Source organism: Zerene cesonia, chromosome 11 (assembly GCF_012273895.1).
Source record: "Zerene cesonia ecotype Mississippi chromosome 11, Zerene_cesonia_1.1, whole genome shotgun sequence".
NCBI classification, from domain to species: domain Eukaryota; kingdom Metazoa; phylum Arthropoda; class Insecta; order Lepidoptera; family Pieridae; genus Zerene; species Zerene cesonia.
Genome location: NC_052112.1, coordinates 384,728 through 395,945, shown reverse-complemented (window position 1 = coordinate 395,945; position 11,218 = coordinate 384,728). Strand labels below are relative to the sequence as shown.

General features: G+C 36.2%; 2 protein-coding genes across 4 annotated transcripts in view; one reads left to right on the top strand and one right to left on the bottom strand.

The window, feature by feature from the left end:
- LOC119830577 (ecdysone-induced protein 74EF) overlaps positions 1 to 11,218 on the bottom strand; it is a 166,545-nt gene that overhangs the window by 113,246 nt on the left and 42,081 nt on the right. For all 3 annotated transcript variants that reach the window (XM_038353643.1, XM_038353644.1, XM_038353645.1), the window contains exon 3: positions 2,912 to 2,970. The gene's annotated coding sequence lies outside the window, so the exon portion shown is untranslated. The remainder of the gene's footprint in view (positions 1 to 2,911; positions 2,971 to 11,218) is intronic.
- The window catches only part of LOC119830578 (U7 snRNA-associated Sm-like protein LSm11), a 33,568-nt gene that overhangs the window by 14,926 nt on the left and 7,424 nt on the right, over positions 1 to 11,218 (top strand). The window lies entirely within an intron of this gene.

Here is an 11,218-nt window from a genome sequence, read left to right as displayed (position 1 = left end):
TGGGAGAAAAACGGGTGTGAGTTACATACATACATACAAACATACAAGTGAAGCTAATAAAAGCGTGTTAAAAATACGTCCGATGATTAATATATATATTAATTCGTTTAATTCGTACTGTGTTTAATTTTATGCAAAAGTAATGACGGAAAAAATCATAACATTAACCATGCGATGTTGAAATAATTGCGTAGTAAGCCTTTTGTTGGTGTGCTTAACATATATATATATTCATATGTTATGTATTATTTTATTTAGAATTCGTTTCTTAAGCAATCATATTTTGTTTAGTTTGGTAGCATTAAAGTATTGAAAGAATAGAAATGATTCGATCATGAGGCGGGACTCGAACCCGCACCTTGGGCTGTAGTATCATAGCATTAAAATTCGTTATGAATGGTGGTACGGTGAAAGACGCGGGTTCGAATCCCGCTACACGATCGAAATATCTCGATTCTTTAAATATTTTTTAATTCTATTTGTTCACGTTATAAAAAAAACAGAATAAACAAACATACATAAAAAATATCAAAACGCCATTGTTATGAATGTGAAACAAAGCGATGAAAGTCTAGAACATTCGATAAACAAAGAGAAAGGGACAATGAATGCGCTTAATTCAGACTGAAGCCTGTTTTCTCGGTGCCTGTAGAGATCGTAAATTGTCCGCCATTAGGCTATATCCTAGGTTTTAAGCTGGCTAGATGTTTATAGTGATTTACGCGCGTGATACGTAGATTGAAGGAGAAAATGTGTTAAATACTTTGTGGCAAAAAAATTCGTGTATGTTTCTTATTAATGTTGTTAGTAATTGTAAATATTCAAGTCTATGTATTACGTTTGGGCAACTTTTACTAGATCACAGATGGATTCAAATGAAAGTGTGTATTTTTTTTTACAAAATTAAAAATAAGATTTGAATGAGGGAAGGCTGTGACGCTATCCGTGAAGACATTGTGAGGGAAATTGTGGGCGGGAAATTAGCAAGTTTTTTAAATTTTACAATTATTTTTACATGACAAAAACGCTCATTGGAACAATTAAGGAAATTCCGAACATTCAGCCGATATATTTTGAGGAAATCGCGCATGCTTTAAAAATGTTTTTGATATGTAACGCGGCAGGCCCTACAGGTTGGTTAAATATATATACAGTGTCTGCCCCCGAAGGCCGGCGACGGTCGCAGACGCTGTCGTTACTTGGCGTTACGCGGCATGCGTGGTACGCGTGTGTACCGTGCGCAAAACAAGCTACGGGCGTTTTTCGCTACGAATTTTTATGTTTGTTTGAGATCGGAGCAGTGATATAGGAAATTTCCGCCCTAATGTGTAGTCGAAATTATAGGATTACGTTTAAGTTTGCGATTAATGCAGTTATACCGTGTATTGGACGTGTTAAACAAAAAACTACGTAGATTTTGATCTGTAGAGCCTTAAAGAATGTTAAATTGTATTTTGTTGACTCTAAAAATTACTGTAATAATAAAAGTACAAATTACCTTAAGAAATACTGACCTATTATATTGTGAACAGGCGTAAATATCATTTGTTATAGTTATGCTAAACACGTACAATAAACCTATCTAATTAACATGACCTTACACAACTGTAAATGGAAACTGAATAGCGTCATAATTGCTTTACATGTTTTTTAATATATTTTCTTGTTGTATTGTATTATTGAGTTTGGAATGAAAGAAATATAAGTTAAAACTGCATTGAAATATGCAAATTATTACATATATTATAAGTATCAGTTTTCGATGACACCTATTCAACTGTCATCAATCTAATATCGAATCGAATATCTAATTCTATTTGCCTCCACATAACGAAAATCTGAACAACAAGGTCAGGACAATACGGTAAACATTACATATTATATAATAAGTAATATTCCACTGGTCGTTCTGCTGACCGTACCTCGGGACCTTGCTGTGATGTCAGTTATCTCACGGCCATTTTCCTTAGCGTGTGTACATGTGTGCGTGTGTGCGCGTGCGCGTGTGTGCACACTAGGGCCGAGTAGGGACGGGCGGTACTTCCTAGTTGTTTTAATCCGTTTATCGATCATTAGTTTCGGAGCCGCTCGCCTTGACGTCCAATATGTTTTCCAATAGATTGTCGATCAATGTATACAGTATAACCCTGAATTTGTTTTGTTCTCTCGTCGGATACACTGCGTTGTGCCGGTGCGTCGCATGCTGTCGAAACTAGCATTGATACGCGGATGTTGCTCACAGCCGAGATACAGTACAGTACACACGGCCTCGATGGTCAATGGAAGAGGTGCGAGCGGTTGTTAAGTGAGGTCAATGTTGGTCCAGTGACAATTACGTCGTGTGATGATGAGTTTTTGAGGGAGCCTTTGAGTAGCCCTATTGCGAACTGACTATGGGTACTACTAATGTGGGTATATTATATGTTCTATAATCACGAAATGCGGGCGTGGTGTTACAATGACAATGTATCAAGGAAAATTTCCTACAGTTCAGTCATAAATTTCATATTAAAAGTGGCGTCGGCGCAGAAATGAAACGAATCTAAAAATGCGTCTCGCTACATCGATGTAGGTGAATAAAATTCTAAGGACCTTGGCCAATATTCGTTCATTTTATGCCTATTTTTCGTCGCCTCCGTATTTATTCAGAGGTACTCGTAATGCTCGTTTTTTCTCCTGCGCTTTTTGCAGCTGCTCATAAGGCAGCTTACCCCGATTTACCAAAACAAGGTCGCCTACATTCGAATTGTGTTAAAAAAGCCTGGACGAGTTTTAAGGCTTCTTTTCCATGCGTTGTTCAATGAGCCTAATGTATCGTTTGTTGCCGATTCGGAATTTAAATGAACTGGTTTAATGTAGGTTTGGGCATATACTGCGCAGTTAATAGAGAGATATAAAAAATGAAACTTACAGCTCAATAAAAGCTCTCGAACGTTCATGCAGGCAGGATCAACTATTTCCCGCCATCACCTGAAATAGATAAATCATAATTTATTCCTTCACGATAAAATATTTAGCACAATAATATCGACGTGCGTTACCTACATATGTGAACAGTCAACAACCCTCCGTGAGCCCGAATAAGAAGTAAATTCCGGTTTATTTTTATTTAAAATTTATCTACAAGGTTTTATGACTACGATAAATAGTAACAATAATAATCGTTTAGCACTCGGGTACTTTGAGTATGATGCATTCGGCCTCGCGGGTAAACAAACGCTAGATAGCGCTAGACAAAGACGAGGCGAGGTCATGAGCGTAGCCTTGTGCGGGTGCGCGCGCGCACGCTTCCGCCTGTCGACGCGCACGCGAGCCATTCGCCCGCCGAACGTTGACATAAACGGACGTGCTTGTCACTTACTCCATAATGATGTTATACTGTTAATAGCGATGATGACTTGAAATAATTTGTATGAATAAAATCCGTTTTAGTTGACACTACATTTCATTTAGTATTCATTGTCGAAAATATCCAGTTGATAGTGTATACTATAACAAACTAATCAGCACATTAGTTACATTGTAATTTAAGAAAGATAAACACGTATAAATATACTTTGAACCGACTTTCAAGTTGTTTTCAATAGCATAAACGAGTTGGTAACTTTAAAAATCGCCTTGAAAATGTTTTCGTAAACATAAAATGTATAGTGGGTAGATAACAATTAGTAGCTGCTAGTGTATGTAAAGCGATGCGGGCTCCGTGAGTCGCACTTGTATATAAATCATGAATGAGGAGTTATTTAAATAATTTTCTACTTTGTATTATTACACTTTAAAGTGCTTTGTTGTGAATGTAATGAGGTTCTAGTAGATTGTTTTCGTTTTCGATATAGTATTTATTATTTTGTTTAAGTGAAGGTAGTTTTTAAAATTCGTATAATCACCATATCTAGTTCAGGACTGATTTAGTCTTTTGGTGATGACGCCTCAGTGTGAGGCGATCGGTGATTTAATAAAATATCGTGTCTAAATTGTATGCAATCTAGGAGGCTATAGCTTTCATACTGCGGTCTCAGTTACAATAGAAGATGTAACGATTATGATTTCAGAATAAGAGCCATCTAAATTTTCTTCCTTCGAACTGCTTTATTTGCCAATCTAAAGATGTCAATACCTTCCAGGTATAATAAAATAACGCATGAAATCTTAACATACGGAAATCGACCAGATTCACCATACATGGAGAGCCAAGCGGAGTTAGCATCGCAGTCCTCGATGCTGGTGTAAATGTCACAAGTGTTGTGGTTGACCTCGCTGACATACGGGCACGGTACATGCGTGGATCGGATTATGCAATATAAGGGATTCCATATTGTTTAGATGGTCACATTTTGGGGTACTGGCTACCGTTGCTTGGTTGTTGATTGCAGTGGATGTTCGGTTGGTGGAAGCACCCGTCTTTTGAGTCATACCCGTCTTTTTAGGTATTCGTTGATTTATTCTGTTGTCTCTTGAGAAGCTATGCGTCGTCGATGGGTTTTAGTTCTGGTATATTTACATTTTATTCTCTTTAATTTTAATAAACAACACACTACGTGTTGTTTATTTTTGGCGTTTATAAACTCTTCTTTTTTTATTCATGTATCTCAAAAAATACATTACATATGTTTTCCATTGAGTTGTTTTCATGCAACTGTAAAAGTGCATCTGTTGGAAATAAAAGTATTTACAAATATAAAAAACTTGATGTATGTATGTTGATTTCATTCATTAGATATTTAATAAGTGTTTTGTTTTTTTAATAATTTCCATAGAGGCTCAGTTTTACTTGTATTTAATTGTTTTAATTACGTAAATCTCTTCGGATCGAGGCTGGCTCCGCGTTGCACGGCGGCCTCGTCCCCACGGTCGCTTCCTGCTGCCTTTTCGTAAACACCTTAATTGATTCATAATATACAATTATCAGCGTTGTTTCCATTTACATCTCTCTTGTTAAACAGCGATAGCCTCGAAAGGCGCGTTAGCGTTACAACCGAGAAGTTTGGAGTTTGTACCCGTGGCCTTAAAAATAACAGAAGATTTACCCGCGTAGAACCTTCGATCGGCTTCCATTGATTCAGTGTGTGTAACGCCTTTTTTATAGCATTGATTTAATTCAGTATTGCGTTTTATTTATAATTTAAATCATTTAACACCACGCTATTGTAAACATTTGAATGCTCGCATTATTGAATTCAAAGTTTTTGCCACAATAATTAAAAGATCAACACGATCAATCCCGTTTGCGGTGGCGTGCCAATTCGCTCGTTATTTTTTACTGAATTCCAAATTAGGTACAGTTTGTAATCGTGCATTGAGCAAGGACACAAGGAAGCAGTTAACTGCATCGCAATATTTTTCTAGCGTTTACTTTATTGATTAATTGCTGGAACCGACTTTATGGGTCCAGCGTCACGATACTGCAATGGTCGGACCATGCTACGTTTAAAGCGCCTTGAAGTTTTTGTCTGTAATCAATAGTCATGTAATTGAGTTTATTACGTGGAAGATTCGTTAGGAAAATAATCAAGGACACCGCATTATTTGCAATGGAGCTGTTTTTTTTTATATTCTCTTCCCGAAGTGGGTAAAAGTTGAGAGATGCATATCACACTGCGAGCCTTTGACTTTTTTCAGCAGTTTTCTTCGTGGACTCTGCTTTGCAATCGCCACGAAGAAAGAAGCTATATTTAATAAAGAAACAAAAACAAATAAGCATATAGTTTATTTCTTACCTATTTATGTATGTCTCGTTTCTATGCAATCAAGCTAACACTTACATAAATCCAGCAACGTAATCTTTATTAATATCACCGTCGGTAATTTATACACGACCCTACACAACACAGAAATATACAATCTGATTATTAACGGTACAAAATCCAACTGTCAACACGATAAATCTATTGTGACCATCAAAATTATGTCCAATGTCAGATGGGCTCACGGTAAAAATTCCAGTGGCTGACCTCACGGTGCTGTGATATGAAACGTTAGCATTGACCTTTACCCAATGCGTTAGGTCTGGGACCTTGTGCCTAGATTAGTTTTTGGGCCGTCGTTATCAGCCGGTCTCTGTATCTAACGATAAAGGGCTCGCCCTTGCGATAAATCGTCTTTGAGGTCGCTCGGTCCGATTCCGGTTCGGTTTTTTCGGACCATCTTTATGCACCGGTGCACTTCCGTGTTCAGTTCAGTTCCTTCCTCATTGGTCCAGTGGCACAATGCGAAGCAATTCGATTCGAAGGCCGCCCGCGAATCTGCATTTAATTGTGTAATTGCATCTCCATTTTTCCTGGTAGGTATTTATTAATTTTCGCGCTTCATTCGCCGCTTTTTGATGTCGTTTCAAGTATGCAAACGCGTTGCGCCAGGAAGCGATTACAAAGATGGCGCCTGATGGTAATGCCCGTAACAGTAAGTTCATTATGACGTTGAGAAATTCTTATGAATCATCTTAAGCTTATGATCACAGTGGAATGACGGGGTTTTTTTATATTGCGCGTTATGTTTTCGTACAGTTTGTAATTGGTATGTAAAATGGCGTTTTTAAAATCTGTCAAAAATGTGTCCACTTGAAAAGGCTTCGCCCGTGGTACATATATAGCATATAGCCTTTCTCAATTAATGAGCTTTCGAATACTGAAAGAATTTTTCAAATCGGACCAGTAGTTCCTGAGAGTAGTAAAAACAAACAAACTCTTCAGTTTTATAATATTATTATAGATATAGAAGTGTAAAATTCCATTTTGTGCCTTTAATATGACAATAAGAGAATTTAATAATAATAATACGATATGAAATGCGTAATAAAATATGTAGGTACACATGCCCATAAATTTATCAGCTCACATTTTTGAAGTCGTTTAATAAAATAAATGGATGAAACGCACTTGTATCTGTGATATTTTCGTATTTTCTTGAATGTATACTTTATAATATAAAGAGAAAAAATTTGTGAACTTATGAGTTTGTACGGGTTAATATCTGGATCTACTAAATTGTTTTTAAAAATTCTTTTACCAATAGAAAGCTGTATGTGTAAGCGTCACAGGCTATATAATATTTTGTTTCTTTTTCCAAGTTAATCCGAGTGGAGCCGGGATGAAGGACTAGTTTATTATATTTTTATATTTATACTAGCTGCATCCGGCAAACGCTATTCTGCCTTACTCTTATCATTTAGGGGTATGAAAAATATATGTTGGCCGACTCTCATAGATACCGGATAAGCACAAAAAATGTCATCAAAATCGGTCAAGCCGTTTCGGAGGAGTATGGCAACGGAAACTGTGACACGAGAATTTTATATATTAGATAAGTTGTTGGTTTTCTAATCATTTCACTATGGAAACGTTAAATTAAACTTTATTTCGCATACAAATGTCTTTAAAGAAATGGAAATTTGTGTTACAGCATTTGCGACAATGAGTTTGCGTAAAGGCCCTATCTAGAATCTAGGCTTCTTAATAGACATCTAGGTATAATAGTTATTGCAAACGCTAGCTTGTGTGCGAGGTATTTTTTCTAATTTATGCGGTTGTCTCGGGTGCTCCAGGCTGTGGAAGTGACTGGTGGGCTTTTGCAGGAATTTGTTGAATGTGAGGAGGAAAAGGAAAGGTTTATTATTTATTACAATATAATAATGCACATAGAAATAAGTAGTTAAATACATACATTATCTAGAGAATATTATAAAGAGGAAACTTGTATTTTTCTATGTTTGTAACGTTTTCACGCAAAAACTGCTGAACCGATTTCGAAAATTCTTTCGCCATTGGAAAGCTGCAACTTCACTTAGTGACATAGGCTGTATATATGGTCACGAGTGATGCCGGGGCAAACAGTTAGTGTTAAATAAAAAACAAATGTTGATCATTGTTTTTTCGGGTCAGAATGAGAAGCACTTTATATTTTCTCTGGACGCACACTAACATGTGAATGTTCAAGATTATTAACTTAATTTCTGACTTACTGGCATATGGATTTAAGAGATTGACTCATAGTAAACGACGCCCGCTTCAATCAACAACGACAGCTCGTTAAAATCAAAGAAGAAAAATCGATTTATATTCAGCACGTGATAATTTTTTGCCGCGTTTACATTGCAAAATTATAACAAAGGGGATTAGCGGCGACCCACAAAGATAAGCCCGATCAAACAAGCGTGGTGACCGTGAAACGGAGGAACAAAAACGACCGCCACCAGCGCCCGTGACCGTGGTCCGCCGAAACCGAGAGTGGCGTATTTGGAGCGGCGCTTGCGCAAGCGGCCTGATGCGCCGCGTCTTTCGGCGTTTCACTTTCACGTGAGTCGGCGGTTCTGTCGCGCTTTCCAAGATTCGGTGAGGTGGCCGTCGGGTTCCGATAGCGCTAGTGGAAAGTGGAGTTGTGATGGCTTATTTTGTGTGTTATAGGCTAACTGCGGTTCTATTGTTGCTAAACTTTCAGCTTGAAGGCTTTATTTTAACAGTTTGAGGAGTTTTAAATGTAGCCAATAGTTATTTACACTACATTACATTGCTGTCTAATCATTTATTTCGAGTAATGACATTGTCCTGAATCATAAACGTGTAACGAATTCCCTTCCAATTATTTCATTCGACCTTCCACGTCTGAGATTGCATATTTCGCGTATTCACTTCCTTATTTACATTTTTTTTATGTTTCTGATTTTGAATATTGCGAGGTTGATCTCGGTTCTGTAATGAAATTACTATTTCTTAGACAGAGATAAGAAGATCAATTCAATACATGGTCGTGTAATTAAATTGTAATCTATGTAAGCGAGCGTTTCCGCGTACCTCTACGTTCACTTTCACTGCTCGACGTGGGGGCACCGACTAAACCCCATCACGATAATCATCTATAATGTCGACTCTATTGTCCGGCATTAGAGTGCAATATCGCGGCTCAGAGCTTTTACACGTATCAGGTGGGTATGTATGCGTGATATAACATCAGGCAAGGTTCGAGCTGTTACGTGTGACCTTGAGCAGTTGACTTTCTACGGTTGGTCACTTTTGCTTTGATGGCTATTTTAGGATGTTTCAAGGTTGTGATATCTTCGTTTGATTAATTATAGAAACGGGTGATTTATTCTGCATCGTTGGTTGTGTGACTTTCTATAAATTTAATGCTTAATTGTTATTTAATAATGTTATCACGGCTAATCACATTTAATGTGCGTTTCAGTTGCTTTTTATGGATCGTTTATGTTTCGCGCTACATAATTGGAAATTGGTAATTATTTGTATATCCTAGAATTCTTAACCGTGCTGATAGTATTTAAGAAATAATCCTAAAGATATCAATATCTCTCCCATCATATTATCCTACTTTATCTTAGTGTCCCATTGTTAACTTTTACTCAAACACTACATTGCAAAGATGTAACTCGATGATTTTGTTGTCCATTCGAATGTTTTGCACATTTTGTGCACTTTCTCTTGGCACTGGTGCTGACAGCTGATACGCAGATTGACTGATGAAATACACATTTGTTTACAAACAGTTGTATTATTTTGTAAAACTTGTAAAATATCAGTGAAATATTGGATTTAATAATTCTTCCTTTCGACAACTCAAAACTCACCCCCATAATGACGACTGTCATTATATCACTCGTAGTTGACAGTTGTGATTAATTATGACATCTTTTCGTGTGATAAAAATTTGTGACGGTTTGTGTTTGTTATGTTTGTCGGATAATTTGCAGTATCAATTTCAAAAATATTGCGTAATATTTTGTTAACGAAACTTATAATATGTATACTTTAATTATATGTTGAAAGCCCATTATGTCACAACCATAACTTGTTGCTTACACTTATAAATATAAGTGTGACGATGAATAAAGCTACAAAATCATTCAAAAAACTTAGTGTTTCCCTAAATATAAACTGAGTTATCCTCACTTAATTCTTAGAACCAAATTGTACGCAACGTCCTCGATTATTCCGTTTATTAATTACGTTACTGACTCAAGTTTTGTTTAAATATAGCATTGAACGGTTGACGAATACGGTCTCGAAGGACCTTGCTGAGTGCCCGCGGCCGACCTTCGACCGCGGGTTACAAAATCATCACCTTTTCCTCCCAACAGTAATTGTTTTACTTCATGTATCGTGGTCCACGAATGGATCATTATGTCCATATAAATATATTAGTTAATACAATTTTTTTAAATGTTATTCGACAAGGTTTTTTTTAACAAGGGAATTCATCCGCGATAAATAAGATATTACGTCTTTTTACATATAAAAGTTACTAATGAAACAAGACATCATTTTTCATAACTATGCTATTGTTTTAGCTACAGCTTAATAAGAAGAGAATGTAAAAGATCACTTGATTTTTTTTTATTTTTTATTATTACATCATTTTCATTCAAATGATCTTGCCAAACGTAAGAAAAACATGACTACTCACTTTGAATAATATGCCTTCAAATAACACTATTATTGTTTTACGCATTTATTGGAATTGAAATAGCTTTGAACTTGTCTGTCATTAAGAAGGTCCTCACCTCGGGCGTTGTTCTCGTGATGTCTTCTTCCCCAACGGAGATATGAAAATAGACATCACCAAGCAACGGTGGACAGATTTGGCTCGAATCGTCAAGGCAAAGGGCTATATGAAAATTTATTTTACCAGTGATACAATGTTAAGTAATGTAGAGTATAAAACGGGTTTAAAACGCAGATCTTTGTAAACAAGAGGTGGCGATTTGTAATCTCACAGCACAAGTGATATGAGATATTTTAGTACGTAATTACATGTCGCTTATTAATATAGACCAAACTAAAAAACTTCTTTGTTAAAAGACTGTATCGATTATAAAACTGGATAAATTATTTTGATGCAATTTGCATTTAATATTTTGCGATAGATAATAACCTTGTATTAGGTACATTTCTACACTAATATTATAAAGAGGAAAACTTTGTTTGTTTGGTTGTAATGAATAGGCTCAAAAACTACTGGACCGATTTTAAAAATTCTTTCACCATTCGAAAGCTACATTATCCACGAGTAACATAGACTATATTTTATTTTGGAAAAAAATTGGGTTCCGTAACATATCTTTATTGAAACATCCAAACCAGAGTACCTATAAAGCTGAAGGGTTAGTTAGTTCGTTTGATATTATTTAAACTCAAATATACCTAGTCTTGCCATAAATATTGTAATAAAGAAAAAAGAAAATTGTTAACTGCAAATAACATTTATTACT